At 40.4% G+C, this 18287-nt stretch overlaps 1 protein-coding gene across 5 annotated transcripts in view; it reads right to left on the bottom strand.

Annotated features, from left to right (window-relative positions):
* The window catches only part of IBTK (inhibitor of Bruton tyrosine kinase), a 459255-nt gene that overhangs the window by 136296 nt on the left and 304672 nt on the right, over positions 1 to 18287 (bottom strand). Inside the window, exon 32 of one of the 5 annotated variants that reach the window (XR_012785389.1) lies at positions 15049 to 15276. The exons of the other annotated variants lie outside the window; for them this stretch is intronic. The gene's annotated coding sequence lies outside the window, so the exon portion shown is untranslated. Of the gene's footprint in view, positions 1 to 15048; positions 15277 to 18287 lie in introns of those variants that run through there. 5 annotated transcript variants of the gene reach the window in all.

The following is an 18287-nucleotide window of genomic DNA, read 5'->3' as shown; positions in this document are numbered from 1 at the left end:
CACTCCACCCTCTACAGAATTCTGGGCTCTTCAATGTATGTCACTTCAGAACAGCAGTTTTGATATTCCTTAGGTATTCAAATCAGGTGATTATATTTTTATATTAGTTGAGTTTAGGGAACAGAAATAAGCCTAAGGGAGCAAGATCAGTACTACAGGTAAAGTATAAAATTCTGGTAGGACAGGCTTTGCTAGGCATGAAGAACAAGCAGGTAATTTTTTAATATGTGCTTTAAAAAATCATTTTATTGGGGGTTGTGCTTCATTTTTTAATAATTTTATTAGTGGCTCTTACAGCTCTTATAACAATACATCAGTTGCATCGAGTACATTTGTACATATGCTGCCATTATCAGTTTCCAAACATTTCTTTCTGTTTGAGCCCTTCATATTAGCTCCTCTTTTTTCCCTCCCTCTCTCATGCTCCCACCCTCACGACCCCTTGATAAATTATAAATTTATTATTTTCATATCTTACATGGACTGCTGACTCCCTTCACTCATGTTTCTGTTGTTCTTTTCCTTTGGGGGTGAGGAGGTGTTACATGCTGATCATTGTGATCGGTTGACCTTTTCTCTCCCTCTCCCCACCTTCCCCTACCCTCTTAGTATTGCTGCTCCTGTTTTGGTTCCTGAGGATTTTATCTGTTTGGGCTTCTGTGTATCAAGAGCTCTTGTCTGTACCAGTATACATGCTTTGGTCTAACCAGATTTGTAGGGTAGAGCTGGTGTCATGATACTGGGGGTCAGGAAGCCTCAAGGAACCAAAGGAATATTGTGAGGTTCCTGGATCCTATGCTTCACACTAGCTGACCCATACCTTCCTTGTGATCCCACTGTAAGAGGATGTCCAATGGTCTACAGATGGATTTGGGGTCCCCACTCTGACCTCCCTCATTCTCAACAATATGATCATTTGTTGGGAGTCTTCTGATGCCTGTTCCCAGATCCTGTCGACATCTCATGATCGCACAGGCTGGTGTGCTTCTTCCATGTGGGCTTTGTTGCTTCCCTGCTTAACTTCAAACCTTTAAGACCACAGATGCTGTGCCTTTTAATATCCAGGCACCATTAACTTTCTTTACCATATTTGCTTGTGCACCCATTTTATCTTCAGTGATCATGTCTGGAGGGGGAGCATCACAGAATACCAGATTATTAGAATAAAGAGTTCTTTCCTTGAGGGAGGGCTTGATTATAGACCCAAAGTCCATCTACTTCCTCAATATATTACCATATAAATACCTCCATTTTTATGAGTTAATATATTTACATATGCACGCAAATATGTTTCTACCTCTATCAATGGCTTTGCTTCCTAGAGCTTTCCTCTGTTTCCTTTTACCTTCTTCCTTCCCCACTCACCCTTCATTTTCCCATCAGTAATTCCTCTGAGCTAGATTACTGTTGGTCCCACACCACCAGTGACCCTATGCTCCCCTTGCCATTGATTTTCATTCTTGTTGCAACTTTTTTGGCCTATTTCCATTGGTGATATTTTTTAAGGGGAGGTACAAAGTCTATTAAGTTGGTAGGATCAAAAAAATAGACTTTTGTTAGAGAACATTATCAATCATCTCCCTGGGGCATCACTTCTGCTTCCAACAATGATGTCTTTAAGGTGAATAAGAGACATATATAAGCCATAGATGCATGAATGGATTTGGGTTTTGCACTTATTTCTAAAACAATTGGGTTATATGAGATTGCCTTGCTTGATGCTCAATCTCAGATGCTAGAGCAGTGTGGTAAAGAAATGAACTGGTTCTTGGCTATGAGAAAGAATAGTGTTTGAGATCTTAAAGGCTGTTTTCAAACAAGTAGCCATTTAAGTGAGGTGTCAGGTAAGTCCACATGGAAAAAGCCAACCAGCCTATGTAATCTGAAGATTGTAAATGATATCATCTAAGTTATGAAATGGCATCAGAGCTTAAATTGTGAGTACCAGGTTTGCAGAAGGCTGTGGATGACAGTGGAAGCCTAAAATCCATTGACAGGGTATACACATGGATTAAGTCCCAAGTAAGCCCCCTCCAATCACAGCTGAGGAATGCAAATAGCCCTATTATCAGATGAGAGCATTGTAAAGCTGTTTATGGGAAGATGTATTAGGTAAAAAATGTAATATTTTATCATTTTATCACCCTCTAAACCCATTTTAAAAGCTGTTTCCTTTTTTCTTTTTTGTTTTTAGTAAAAGAAACACATGAGGATTAAGCCCCTGGTGAATCCTCTCTAACCATGGACCAGGGGTGTGAACAGCTTTGCTAACTTGAAAGATGCATTGGAAAGTGGATTATTGCAGGCGCAGGTTAAAATTTAGCACCCTATCATTTGATCTTCCTTATGATCCATTTAGTGTTTAATATTTTCTACTTTCTTTTCGGTTGAGGTTTTTATCTATTATACTTTGTTCTTCTTGTTCGGGTTTGTGGTTGTTTGTTTCTTTTACAATATTTTTCTGTATATGAAATGCAGAATAGGTACACCTATAGAGACACTAGGATTAATGGTCCCTTGGAGTGTAGCAGGAAGGGGTGGGGGGAAAGGAGGAGCGAATGGCAATGAGCACAAGAGTGAAGAAAATGTTTTAATCCTGATTGTGGTGGTGAGGGTACAATCATTCTTGATGTGATTGAACTCTTGAATTATACAATATGTGAATTAGATGCCAGTAAAAATGTTGGAAAAAAGCAATTCACATACAAAAGGGCTTTGATAATATTTCCCAAGAGGAAAATTAAAACTTAAAATAGTGCAGACGTTCTCCTCTTGAAACATACAAGCAGGGCACTGTTTAACCCTATGCATTTGGAGCATCCCTATGATGTTGTAATACCAGGTAATGATCCAAGTGGTCTCTTGGGCTAAGTACATTTATAATAATATCAACACAGTGATAAAAGATAAATTAGTAACTAAAACATGGTTTTAACTATGTGTCCTGAGTGCTTTGCATGCATTCATTGACTTAATTCTCACAGAAATTCATGAATGATACGCCTCATGTTGTCATTTCATAGAAGAGGAAACTGAGACACAGACAGGAACTTGCCACTAAGAAATAGGGGGTTGGAAGGACAGGCAACCTAGAAAATCTGGTACTGCAGTGCTGCATAAAAACCACCTCCCAAGCCCTACTATTTGTCTTTAGCTAGTTTGTGTGTCACAAAAGAATTTAAGTCTGTTTCACTTCTACTTTCCCTCCTTTTTCAACCACTCAGACGAAGGTCTGATAGATACGGAATCTAGGTTTTTCTTAAGGCTGTGGCCCTTTTTGCTTTTTTAATCAATCATTTTGTTTTTTCCTTTTGTGAACTTCAGAGGAAAATTTATTATGTGTAATTTTTTTATTTTACATATCCTTTATTGTATTCTCTATTGCCTAGATGAAATTGATGAATGCAATCAACTAATGTTTAACCCACCCCATCCCTGCCAAACCACAATAAAACAAACAGAAACACACCGCTATATTGACCTGCCCCCAGTGACCCAACAGGGCAATAGAACGGTCCCGTATGGTTTCTGAAGCTATATGGAGAAGCTAGCAAGTTTGAACTGCTAGCCTTGTGGATAGCAGCCCATCACTCTGCCCTCTAATCTACTGTCCCCTCACTGACTGCCTCTGGCTCCTCGTGAAGAACGAAACCGGGCACAGAGAAAGGGAGAGAGGGGAGAGGTTTGAAATCACTGGTATTCTTGCTTATGGCCGCTGACCAGACCCCAGCTCTTCCTTCCATGAGGCTTCTCTGTGGATTTTTCAGAAACTCCTGAACTTTGCAAGGACCTCTGAGATTTATTCTTCCAGGCCAGGTCTATGGACTATGGGAAACATATTTCAGAGTCTTTAATAATTTTTCAGAAAGACAAATATATTTATAGAACTAAAAAATTTCTTTACCAATGAATTTTTTATTTTCAATCCTTACTGCATATAGAAATATGGGGAGGGGAATTCAAGCCACTGATTGACAAATGCCATGAAAACGTATGGGACTATCCCCACAAATGTTTTCAAGTCCCTTGGACAGTTGGATAGAAGCTATCTTTGTTACATTTTGAGGGGACATTTCTGACCCATTCTTTTGGAATGAGATCTGTTCATGCTTTGGTGATTTATCCTGAGATTTCTGTCTTCTGAACCATCTAAACTCCCATCTTCTGCTCATATTTCAAAAACTATGTTCCGGGGAGCACTAGAAAAAGAGGGATCCGTCACCACATGAATTCCAATCTTCAATATCTATCCTACATACCCAGGCTTTGTTGACACAGGCAGACAGACTGACAGAGATGAACCAACAGTAAGAAGAGTCATTACCAAAGAATCATTTCAGCAAAGAACTAACTTGCTCTTGTGTCAATTTTTCCAGAATCACAGGAGAAAAGAGACTTGAGCTGCACGCTCAGGAACGGACATATGATCATGGATGGGGCAGGATCTCCACCAGTCTATGCAGTGCCTTTGTGGACATTTCAAAAGGCAGCCCTCCCTCGAGTTGTTTTTGTTTCTTTGTGACTTTTTTTAATGCACATAATTGCACAACAAAAGGCCTACAGTCATTCTCCTCTGGGAATTTAGGCTGCTGCCCCTTTGGCATCACTGAGTGACCCCAGTTAAGGGAAATGATGAGTGGGCCATACGTCTCTAGATCAAAGTTAGTTCTATTTTGGGTTCCTCACACTTAATGATTCTAAGAGGCTCTGTCCAAAGAGCATCTCCTCTTTTGTTCGTTGCAAATGCTGTTCACCCTGTTCAGTTACTTAATGCCAAATCATTTCTGGTCCTAGACCAAAGCTAATATTAGAGAAAAAAAATTTTTTTCTCAAGTGTTTGTTTACTTTTAAAGAACAAAATCTACCCTAGGGGACAGTGGAAAGTGTAATCCTTCTTCCCACAGGGGAGTGGTTAGGGTGTTATGTGAGGTCAGGCCACAGAGAAAAGACAAGAAAGAGATTTTGCCCCCATTTTTAGACTTGCTATCTGTGACTTAAAAATAAAAAGTTGAAGAAAAATGTCTTGGAGCAACTTTGGCTTGCCCTTTGCCAATATCTTTGAGTTCACTTTCTGTTCAAGTTTGAACTATTATTTCCACTTCTGACTAATACGTGCTGGTTTGGGGAGGGCCATAGTCCTGTAACCCATCTGGATCATGGTCTTGGTCTGCACTGAAAGTCAAAAATGCAGGCTGCTTGGGCCCTGGCTCTCCTCCAGTCTGAGTCATCATGGCCTTGGCCAATTCTTTCCTCTCTGCAGCCCTTTTGAAAGACAGACAGAATAGTGCTCCTGACCTCCCTACACAGTGAGATGTTGCGAATGGTAACCAGCAGTAGACCCATATTTTTAAGAGTAGAAAATAAGAAAATTGTTTACATTTTAAAATACTATTTCCCTTCCCATAGATTTATTTGAAACATCTGAAAATTCATAAATGCATCATAGTGGATTAAAAGAGCCCAGAGTACTGAGGGTGATAAAACTATATTAGACCTTTTTAGATGAGGCTCAAAACTTAAGAGTTATTCCAATTTCTCATAAACAGGACAAAGATTGGTGGCATTGATTTATTTAAGGTAACGTGGGCTTTTTACACAAAGGAAGTTACCAAACAAATAAAAAGATGAGTTAACTATTAATTAAAAAATCATCACATTACGGTAAAAAAACATTGAACTAAAGGTTGAAAATGAACTCTAAATCCTAAATCTTGGCTACTAACCTACTTATTTCAAGTTATTTAGTTTCTCTGAGCCTCGTGTTATTAAATTGAGAAGTAAGTGCTAAAGATAATCATAGTTACAAAAACAAGACTACGCAACTGAATGAAATCCCAAGGAAATAAATTTTGTTCACAGCCTTTCAAAGGAGGAAATGCCAGACTAATACTCAGTTTCAGGGCTATTGGTAAGCCAACCAGTCCACCTCTTTAGTAACCAAAATATCACCTTATTTGCTTCAAAGACAGTGCTTATACCGATCTTCTTGAATGTGGGAATCACGCCCAGTAGGTTCCACATAATTAGAGTTCCGTCCCAGCCACTGTTCACTTTGACAGAGGATGTAAAGAAAGGAAGAGCTATGGTCCATGTTCATTTTGATTCAGAGGTGAAATGAGAGCTTTATAGCTGAGATGATGTTTCCAAGATAACTAGAAAAATTACTGTCTTCTTTCAAGGACCTTTAATTTCCTTTTCTCTCAGGGTGTATCAATAAGGACACAAATCACCAGTCAATATTCAATACAATATGCTTTGGAGTGTTGTCAATCTATAAATAGTTAAATAGAAAGTTGGTAGAAGAAGGTTTTTTAAGTTTTTGAAATATTGAATGGTGTGGTAGTTACATAATTTCATTTCACCTTGATATACAAAAGTGTAGGTGTGGAGTCTAGCCTGTCAATCAGATCACAGCCTGATGATATCTCCTTGTGGGAGTACCCTCCTCATAAGGACGGTCCTGGAAAACACACACACCCCTCTTTAGGCCTTCATCTTCATGCTGGTGAGCCACTCTGAGTCCTGCCAAAGGCCTGAGAATGCTTCTGCTGCCAGTGGATCCACAAGACTTGGCACCCACTGGCCGGTGATCTTCCTGAATTCTGCATCATTGCATGTGGCTGCATGAGTCTGAAGAGGGATTTATGGACTAGGATCAGACTCAGGGACTTCAGTTGGACTGGGTTGGGATGTTTTTCCTCATATAAAATGACTTCATATAAAGCTCTTTCTTACACATATAGGTCACTGGATTTTGTTTCTCTAGTCCACCCAGCCTAACACAAATGGCAAGGATATTTCTTTTCTAGATGCTATCTATGGTCTCAAACTTTGAACTTCAGTCAGTATATGAATCAGTAAATATATATAAAATGATAAAGCACATATAGTCTCCTTGGCTCCTTTGTCCTAGGCTTGAGAGCTATATGCTGAAGACCTGACCATTCTAGATCAGCCCAGCATGTCGCCTACGTTTTATCCCGCCTATTTCTGAGCAAGAATGCATTAAGCAGACCGTACAGCCATGGTTGTTAGTCTTCCTTAGCCACCCTGGGCTTCTGAATCAATCTGCTCTTGTCTGTGCAGTCTGCCCAATTGTAACGTTAGTCATCTCTTTATATTGTATAGTTAGTGCTTATTCTAAACGGGCTGCCTTTACAAAATAACTGCAGAACTCTTTAGTGCAGGAATTACGCTTCTAATTTTTCATGACATTTCATAACCTTATGGCTGTTCACGAGGTTAGCCACTCCAGGAAGCTCCTTGTGTGCTTTTGCATTGTTTCCCTGGTACATGTACACCGTACACCGTGCTCTTCACACTTGGTGACCACAGCATTTCCTTCTTTTTATTTCCCTCTCTACTTACTGCTTTGTCCTTCCAACACATACATAACACCTGCAGACCACAAAGTCCCTCTCCAAAGTGAGCCCTGAGACAGTGGCTGGGTCTAGACCTACGTGCTAAACTCGGTGTGGGTACGTTTTTACAACCTCCCACACCGCGGTGAAAAAGAATGATTGACAATAGGCACCATAGAGGAGACCAAGAGTGAGAAAACGGGCTCTTTCTCAAAGCTGAGCATGAAGTGACAGCTGTGCATTACTTTAACTCGGGGTGATCCCTAGCGCACACACGGATAACAAGAACGTTGAAAAGTTTGAGTTTCACACTCACATGTTTGCCACACAAACAAACTTCTACACTCACTTTAAGCTCTTGGAAGAATGAAAAATCGCTCGTTTCAAAGAACATTCAGTCGGTGTAAAAAAGAGTGGGAGTAAGGGAGAAGCGGAAAAGAAGGAAAGACCAGACACCCTGGCCTCTTCAGAGCACTCTGCTTTGTTCCTTCTGATGACAGTCAGGAAACGAGTTGCTAATACACAAGAAACGTCCATAATTTTGGGTGCTTGGATGGAATGTAGTGGATTAAATAGATCAAGTCTGTGCATAAATTACTGAAACAAGGGCATAGCACTGTTAAGCAGAGGCTAGTGCTGAAGATTATTTCAAGATGACAGTGAGCTAGACTGTGGTATGACCTCAAATATTCACACTTCCTTATATGCATGTCCTCTGCAATATGATTTTGCAGAGTTGCCCCTTGCTAGGGGAGGACTATGTTGCATTTTTGAAAGTGGGCTGTCTTGTACATTATTTTTGCCAAAAGAATTTCACAGAAATGACACCATTCCACTTCTGATCCTATGCTTCAAGACACCTTTTATGCTTTATCAAGCTTTCTCTACAACCTACTGGATGAGAAAAAAAAAACAACACAAAGCCAGTTATCCAAGTCACTCAAATGGACAAGCCCCCAAGGGAGACCACCATCCCTCTAGACAAGTGTATTCCTTACCAGCCCAACAGCAAACAAGATGCATCAATGACATTAACGGAAATAAATTAGGCAGAGACCAGATTAGTAAAACCCAATTTCTCCATAGATGCATGAAAAATGCTGATATAGCGTCCTTCAATCAAGAGTTTAGCCAGACTTTGCCTATCAAACAAACATGCACAGAAATTTGGGGAGAATCAAGGACCTGAGCCAATAACTTCCAGCCGTCCTACTTCCACCAGGGCCCCTCGGCATCCAGAGGGAGTTGTTCCAAAGTCAGATGCAGAGAACACTGTAAATAAGAATAATTTTATAAGTTGTTGTTGTTTGATCAGTTGCTGTCAAGTAGATTCTGGCTCGTAATGACCTTGACTGAGGAGTTGAACAGCCCAGAAGGTTTCCAAGGCTGTGATCTTTTGGACACAGATCGCTCGATAGCTCTGGGTGGGTTTGAACAAGCGGCATTTTGGCTAGTAGTCAATTGCTTAACCGTTAGCGCCACCAAGTGTAATCTGTAAAATACTTACTGCAAACATATTGTCTTTCCAATTTTCTTGAACATGTTACTTCCTTGCTTTATGGATGAGAATTTGAGGCTAAAACAAGTTCAAAAGCCCAAAATCCACTGCCAATGTAGATAGATTCATTTTTCTTTTGTGGGGTAGTTAGTGGTTTGAACCTTGGACTTGCTGTTTTCAGTCCAGTGTTTACCCAATAGTACCACTGAGATGGCGTTTAAATCTGATTCCAAAATCCAGTTATGAATCTTGTGCAACAGTGCCTTTCTGATATGACGGTAAACACACAACCAATAACAAAGGTGCCCACGTGAAGTACAAATGATATTTAACCATCTAGGTTTATAGGAGTCCCTGGATGTTGCAGGTAATTAAGCATTTTGGCTACTAACCAAAAGGTTGATGGTTTGACTTCATCTAGAGAGACATTGCAAGAAATGCCTAGCTATCTACTACCAGAAGGATAAATAGACGATCAAGTGCAGTTCTACTATGATGTACATGGGATCATCAAGATTTGGAATCAACTCAGTGGCACCCCTAGAACAAGCGTAGTCCCAGGAAAAGGAGGCAAGAGGCATGAGTGGAGAGAATGGAGCTGCCTAGCACCAGTGAGAAGTGATTGCAGGAAGCAGTCCTCACAAGTCCTGCTTGCCCCTGAGAACATCTGTCTCTTTGGTACAAACAGCACAATACTGGGCAAGGGTCCATCAGGAAGCTGGAAGGCAGGGTCAATGCTTGCTCTCTGTGAAATAAGACATCACTCCGAAAGGAATGAAGCCCTTTCTGGGTAACAGCTCTCCAAGTCCTCTGCACAGGCAGCCAGAAAGGGTACAAACCAGCAGGAACCCCACTTCATGGTAGTTCTCAGCTGTTACTTTCCATTTCTAAACTTACCCTTGTGTGCATGGCAAGGTATTGTAGCCTTTTGTATGTTGATAACTTGCCAAATACTCATGAAACTTACCTCATTGAGTGATGTGATAGGTTAAATTGTCCCCTACAAAATATATATTAAAGTAGTAACTCTCTATTCCTGTAAATAGATAGAATTCACAGGTATCAAGGTAATTGCATCTGTGGAAATAAACCATGGGAATGCTCGATATTGTCAGAGAAAGGGGCTTATTGCACAACAGATGATTCATTGTTCCTATAGGATTTCAAGTTGAAGCTGAAGAAAATTACAAATCCACACCAAGCCCACTGCATTCAAGTGATTTCAGCAAAGAGCAACACAAGATAGGGTTTGCCAGACTGTAATTACTTATCCAGGCAGACTCTCACCAAAGGAGTAAGTGGCTGATCAGTTTGACCAGCGAGTTTGCCATGAGCCAATTTTTCAGTTCAATACTTATCACAACACAGTGCCAGTAGGTCTCCAAAAATAACTTTGAGTTATGCCATCTGAATTAAAGACCAACTCAGAAGTTGATCTGATGCACTGAATATTAATGACAAAAGACTAGAAGAGTTATGGGATAACATCAAAGACATCATACACAAAGAACCAAGAGATGACTAAAAAATCAGGAAAGAAAGAAAAATCCCAAACTAATGTCATTTTGCCTCGGAAACTTGCTCCTGGATTTAGAATAGCTAAAAAGTAAAGTTTCTGGTAAAAGTTTCTACCTCGGATGCATTCCATAATTTTCTTCAACAAAGACATAGAGAAAACAGATGTAGAAGTAACATCTGAAGACCTGAGTCTCTGAGGAATGAAAAGTGAGCTAAGTACCAACAGGACAGTGGAGGATGGAGTTCAGATAATGAGATCAAGGCTAGCAGTGCACTCGGCTCTCTGACTGCGCCAACCACAAGCCAGGCGGTCTCTCTCTCTCTCGGGCCACTTGAAACAGTGCCTGGAGCACCCAACCATGAGAGACAAGTGAGTGAACCCCTTGCTCTCCACAATGGCCACACAAAAGATAAAATACCTAATAATAAACCTAAGCAGAGCAACAAAAAGCCTGTGTAAAGAAAACAAAAAAAAAACATATTACAAGAAGCCAATCTCTATTCATAACTAAAAGAATATTGCATGTCTGTGTATAGGAAGACTTACCATGGTGAAAATGTCTTCACGACCCAAAGAAATCTACAAATTGAATGAAATTCTCATCCAGATCTCAGCATAATTTTCAATGAAATGAAAAAGATGATTCACCAACTTTAAATGGAGAAGAGAGAGACCCTGGAGAAGCAATGTACTGCCTAAGAAGAACAGTGTCGGTCTCCCACCTCCTGACTTCAAAACCGACTACAGAGCTGCAGTAGTCAAAACAGCCCGGCACGGGTATACCAATAGATACATAGAACCAAAGGAACAGAACAGAGACCCCCAAATAAGCCCAGTTGCAGACAACTGATCTTCAACTTAGGGCTGAAATACATTAAATGAGAACACAATTCTCTTCAACAAATAGTGCTGACCAAATTGAATTTCCATTTGCAGAAGAATAAAATAAGACACATGTGGATGAGTTAAAGGCCTAAATGTAAACCCAGGAATTATAAAGATCATTGTAAAGAAAATAGGGACAAATTTAGGATCCAAAATTAGCACACAGTTTGGTCTTAATATGTAGGATACACTCGCTGCCAAACATAATGAAAAACACACACAGCAGAAGACAAACTAAATGACAGTAACCTCCTAAATATAAGACACATGGATTTAAATTTTCATCCAAAGAGTAAAAAGGGAACTCACAGACTGGGGAAAAAAACAATAATGCTGCATCAGATAAGGGACTAATCACTCAGCCTCCAGGAAACTCAACCAGGAAAAGACTAATAACCCGGCATAAAAATGGCGAGAGGACATGAACAGACAGTTCAACAAAGATACCCAAGCAACCAACAAACATATAAAGATACATTCAAGATCACTGCCATCCTAACGCTCCAAAGCCAAACAACAAAGAGCTCTCACCTCACACTGGTGTTTGAGAGCAAAGTGCAAAATGAGGACAGAGTAAATACTGGAGACGGTGTAGAGAGAAGACTGGAACCCTCTCCGTCCCACTGCTGGTGGGTCTATAAAACTAGGTCGCTTCCTCAAACAACCGAGACCAGAACTACCATATGACTCAGCAATCCCTTTACTGGGCACATACCCTAAAGAAGCGAGAGCTGTGGCAGGTGAAGACGTAGACAAGCCCAGGTCATGGCGTACCATTCACAATAGCAAGAAGCTGTAACAGCCTAAACAAGTGGATGGGTGAGCTTCTGTGCACACACACACACACACACACACACAATGGGACAGTATGCATCATTACAGCATAGCATGGACCTGTCAAACACCTGGTGACCCGACAGATGTGAAAGACAGCATGGGTAAAGCTAGTCAATCATGAAAGCATAAATAGTGTACAAGATTCCTATTACAACGAAAATTAAATATGAAGGTTTTTCAAACCAAAAGAAACAGCCTTTGATAGTCATCTGGGGTGGGAGAGGAAGGGAGGGAAGGGGAGTAGGCCAGTGCAGGGGTCAGCGAACTTTTGAGATGGAAGAGCCTATCCTGTCACTCACACAACTTAAAACTTATTTGAGAACCATAAATATATCTGCACAAACAAACAAAACCATCACTATCTGAATAATATCCTTTAAACTTTTCAGTTTTGGGTATGGAACAAAAGAGCTGCATGTGGCTCTTGAGCTACAGCGTGCCACCCTGGGCCCTGGTGTACACCGGTGTACCTTAAGGTGAAGGGGAAATAATATTCTACAAGAAGATGAAGAGGAAAATAAATCATGGAGGATAGTTCAGGGAGCTCTGAGGAGTTTTTTTTTAATTGTTGAATTCAGAAATGATGATAAGAAATGGAAACCCCTACCTACTTCACAATGAAAAATTTTTTTGAAAACTAATACATCGCAAAAGAAAACCAAGAAGTTGGTACAGCCCAAAGATAAATGAAAAGAAGATTTGGTGGAATAAAGAGCTGAGCAGCCAACTTCAAAGGGCTAGTGAAGCAGGGAAAGTATTATAACAAAGTGTGGAAAACCCTAGTGTTAGCAAGCCTAAAGAGAACAACAGTGTCAGTATTTCTCAAGCCAGAAGAATTGAAGAAAAAACTAATAGTGGCAGGTTCTGTGGACAGAAGCCACTACTAAGGCAGTTTGCGGTACTATGGCAGCTGGTGTGTTGCTGCAATACTGGGAGCTATGGCATCTGTACTTCGACTGTTGGCAGGTTTCCCACAGTAAACAGGTTTCCTTCAGCAAAGTGTCTAGACTAAGCAGAAAGAGCAGGATGTACACTTTTGAAGGATTCACTCAAAATCACTGCCATTGAGTTGATTACAAATCATAGCAACTCTACAGGACAGGGTAGAATCACCCCTAGGAGTCTCCGGGACTGTAACTCTTCATGGAAGTAGAAAGCTCGGTCTTTCTTCTGAGGAGCAGCTAGTGGTTTTGAATTGCTGAGCTTCTGGTGAGCAGCCCCACTCATGCTGCCACTGAAAACTTTAGGACTATCAGTAGAATATGGGACTGATAGATGGTTTAAAATTAGAAAAGGTCTAGGTCATGGCTGCATCATTCCATTATATGTATTCAGTCTGCATGCTGGGCAAGTACGCCAAGAAGCTGGACTCGATGAAGAAGTACGTGACGCCAGGACTAAAGGAAGCTTATTAACAAACGCTTAAGAGGACACAGCCTTGCTCCTTTCGAGCAAGAAAGACTTGAAGCACTTGCTGGTGAAGTCAAAGACTCGTCTTTCTTTAATATGGGTTGCAACTCAATGTACCGTGTATATTCGAGTACAAGCCAACCCGGATATCTGCCGAGGCACCTAAATTTACCACAAACACTGCATTAAGAATGTACTGAAAAAAAAAACTCGGCTTATATTTGAGTATATATGGCAACAAAATTCCTCATAACTGAATCAATGTACAACATCATGATAAAATGAGAAAAGATGGAAATTGTCAAGAGTTTCATTGTACTTGGATCCACAGCAATGTCCAAGGAAGCAGCAGTCAAGAAATCAAATAAAATATTGTACTGGGCAAACCGGATGCTAAAGACTTCTTCAAGGTGTTACAGAAAAACGATGTCCCTCTGAGGACTAAGTTTTGCCTGCTCCAAGCCATGGTCTTCTCCGTGGCCTCTTACACATGTCAAAGCTAACCATGAGAAAGGACACCAGAGAACACAGATGTATTTGAATCATGGTGTTGACAAAGAACACTGAGAATTCTGCGAACTCCCAGAAGACCAAGAATGCAGTCATAATGCTCTTCAGAAGACTGCTTCGCCCACTTTGGACATGTCGTCGGGAGGAACCCGTCATTAGAGGAGGAAATGCTGGAGGGTCAGAACGAAAGAGGAAGATAATAAGATGGGTTGACATCGAGCCTGCAACAATGAACTCAAATAGAGCAGCAACGTGCGGGCGGTGCAGGAGCAGGCGGACTGTGGGTCTGTAGTCGTGAGGTCACCAGGGTCTCCCTTTGTGTGCCCCCTCTTCTCTGTCTGACCTGAATCTCTGCAGCAACCATTAGTGGGTGATCTGAAGCAACAGTTTACTTCTATATGATATTAAAGGTATTGTTCTATAATTTTCATATTATGAAAATTCCATGATAAAAGCACATGGATATGTTGCTATGAGTCAAGTGCATTTCATAGTATTTTCTTTTCGATAGGAGAGAACAGGAGAGCAACGTCAACCAAGGAAAAATAGAAAGGAAGTTCAGCCCTTTTATAGCCTGTTTATTTGGGGCTAGACTTCTTTAATTTAGCATCACTGATGACTGTCCAAAACCAAGTGGAAAGAATGCAGGTGTTATTAACGCCACGCCCTAGTTAAGACCGACCAACCTTCAGTCTCCCATGACTTCTATTAACCACTTCCGACTTTGCAGAACTTCTTTCTTTGACTCTATTGTTGCTCCTTCTCAATTGTCCTCATTGTCTTTTTATCCTGTTTGCTTACTTTGAAATGTTAGTTTTCTCTGGCATCTGACTTACCAAAATCTTTTCTTACACTAAAAGTTCGCTTATGCTGTGCCTATGGCTTCCACCATATCTAAAACCAGGTCACTCTATGTCATCTCTATTTCCAGCCAATTTCCTAATCTATTCTATCTCCTTTAGTAACATCAAATTAATATTGCATTCCCAAACCATTTTCTTCTCACATGCTTCTTACCTCTCTTGATCATGCCACATCCCCCTTCATCAACAAGCCAGCAGGTCCTGTCAATTCTCCCTCCACATCGATTGCAGCTCCTCCTCTGCCACGCCAGCTCTCAAAGCAGGGGAGATGTACCCCGGTCCCAGGTTCTTTTCTTCGTTGTCTTCTTCCACATTCCCCATTAGACTCACGAGATAAATAATGAAGTGCACAATATTTTATATTCTTCTGCCATATACTCTTTTCTGGTTGCCCTAAGGGGAAGAAAAGCGATGGTCATTGCCTAACTACCCTTCCCTAACTTGTCTACCTGTGCCTTTTCTACTGAAGTCTGCTCCTAGACCACCCTCCTGTCACAATCTCTGATCTAACCGCCATAAATTTGTCACTTGATTTTCTTCTGAAACAACTTTTGATGAAACTGTGACTTTTAATATGCCGCTTGGTTGCCCTGAATCTTGATTCCTTTTCCATGCGTGAGCTCTTAGTTATTCTTGGAAAGTTCATCCAAATGTTACTTTTTCCCAAGAAACACTTTCTGATGCATAGAGAAGATAACTAGTTTCTTTTCATACATTGATAAGTGTTCAAAATAGTGTGCATCAGACACCAGACATAGTTAACAGGATAAAAATCCTTATTTTATGGAATGTAAGATCCAGCACTGAAGACAAAGGCAGCACAGATAATTTAAGTACAATGGCTATTATGAAAGAAAGTATGTTTTATATAAGTCTAGAGTCTAGTCCCACCAATTGTCTGTCAATTTGCTGTACTGTGGTGGCTTGGGTGGTGCTGTGAGGATGAAAGCGATGTCTCTGCCAACAGGGTCACCCACAGTGAGCAGGTTTTAGCAGAGTTTACAGACTAAGGTCAGATTACTAAAAATAAATAACTTGCCTGTTTGAGAAGAATTAGCCACTGACAACATTATCAATAACCAGAGAACATTATCACATACTGGAAACTTTATGAATAGAAGTTGAACATGGAGATAGTGATAGAAGATGAGGCTCTCAGGTCAGAAGACACTCGAAATTGACTTAAGGAGAACTGCCTCTCAAAGTACAGCCAACCATAATGACATGGATGGAGTACAGCCTTCAGAAGAAAAGCTTTTGGGACATTCATTTGCTGGTGAGGCACAAGTCAAAATGAGAAGGAACAGCTGCAAAGATCTATATGTAATTGGAGCTTGGGGTGTAGGAAATATGAATCTAAGAAAGTGGAAGTCATCAAAAAGCAAATGGAATGTATACAGATGGCTATCCTAGACATTCGTGAGCTGAAATGGACTGGCATTGACCATTTTGAATCAGAAAATTATCTGATTTACTTTGCTCAGAATGACAGGGTCAAGGAGAGTGGTGCTGCATTCATCATCCAAAATGACATTTGAAGATTTATTTTGAAGTGCAATGCTGTCTATGGTAGTATATCTATCTGTATCCAGGACATGCAGTCAATACAAATATTCGAATTTATGCACCAACCACTGAAACTAGTGGTGCAAACAATGAAAACTTTAAAATGTCTTCATTGTAAAATTGATCAAACAAGCAATGAAGATGCACTGATAATTATTGTGACTGAAGTGCAAAGTGGGAAAGAGAAAGGACTTGAAGTTGGAGAACATGGACATAGTGACAGAAACTAGGCTTGAGATTGCATGATGGAATTTTGCAAGACCAATGATTTCTTCATCACAGATACCTTTTTACAATAACAAAAAGGTGGCAGTACACCAGGATTTCACTAGGTGGAAAATATAGAAATCAAATTGACTATAGCTGTGTAGAAAGACTTTGAAGATACTCGATATTAGCAGTCAAAACCAGGACAAGGTCCACCTGTGAAACTAGCCAACAACCGCTCATATGTGAGCTCAGATAGAAACTGAAGAAAATTAAAACAAGTCCACGAGGGCCAAAATACAACTTGAGTAAATCCCATCTAAAATTTGAGAACATTGCAAGAGCAGATTTGAGGCATTGAATGCTAATGACAGATCTGATAAACTCTAGAATGACATCAAAACATGCTTAAATACTCATTAACAATCAATCTGTATGCTGAGAAAATAATCAGAGAAGCTGAAATATATGAAGAAGAATGTGATACCAGGATTGGAGGAAGGTTTACAAACAACCTTCAATATACAGATGACGCAACCTTGCTTGCGGGAAGTGAGGAAGAAAGACTTCAAACACTTGCTGTTGAAGATCAAGGATTGTAGCTTCCAGGATGGATTAAAACTCAGTATAAAGAAGACCAAAATCCTCCTGACTGCACCAAGGGATAACATCATGGTTAAACCAGAACACTGAAGTTGTCAAGGACTTCATCTTGCTTGGATTTATAATCAGTTCTCATGGAAGCAGCAGTCAAAGAAATCAAATGATGCACTGCATTGGGCAAATCGGCTGCACAAGACCCCTCTAAAGTGTAGATAATCAAGGATATTCCTTTGAGGACTAAGATGCGCCGACGCAAGCCATGGTATTTTCAATCGTCTCATATGCATGTGAAAGTTGGACACTGGATAAAGCAGACCGAAGAAGAATCAATGCACTTGAATTGTGGTGCTGGTGAAGAATATCATAAGTAACACGTGCTGCCAAAGGAACAAATGAATCTGTGCTGGAAGAAGTAAAATTATTTCTTCGAATGCTCCTTAGAAACAAAGATGGTGATACTTCATCTCACATATTTTAGACAGCGTGTTATGCAGGGTTCTCTAGAGAAACAAAACCTGGACACATTATATATATATATATATATATATATATATATATATATATATATATATATATATATATATATATATATATATACACACATATACACAGAGAGAGAGAGAGAGAGTTAGATATATACAGCACAAAGGAATATAACAGCTAATTAGTCCACACAGCAATACAGAGGGTTCCATTCAACTCACTTCTGTGGAACATTCAATATACTGGAAGTCCTTCAACTCCCGAGGTCTGCTGGGTCCAAGGTAAAGGAAGCAGACAGCTGAGTCTTCCCTCTGGCAATACAGGCAGAGTCAACCCAGAGGCAGCAAACAGCAGGGTGGGTCACTAACAGTCGGCAGCTCAGGAGCTTAGTGAAGCAGGCCTGGATGAAATATTGAGCTCAAGCAATGCAAAATGACAAGATCCACCAGCCTCAAGCTCAAGCAATGCACATACCAGCAGCATGGCGAAGCAGGTCTCGAAGGAACCTCAAGCTCCAGTGACATGATCCATGGGTTGACTATTCC

This window comes from Tenrec ecaudatus, chromosome 7 (genome assembly GCF_050624435.1).
Source record: "Tenrec ecaudatus isolate mTenEca1 chromosome 7, mTenEca1.hap1, whole genome shotgun sequence".
Classification (NCBI taxonomy): Eukaryota; Metazoa; Chordata; class Mammalia; order Afrosoricida; family Tenrecidae; genus Tenrec; species Tenrec ecaudatus.
The sequence above is the reverse complement of the archived record's forward strand: the minus strand, read 5'-3'. Positions and strand labels throughout refer to the sequence as shown.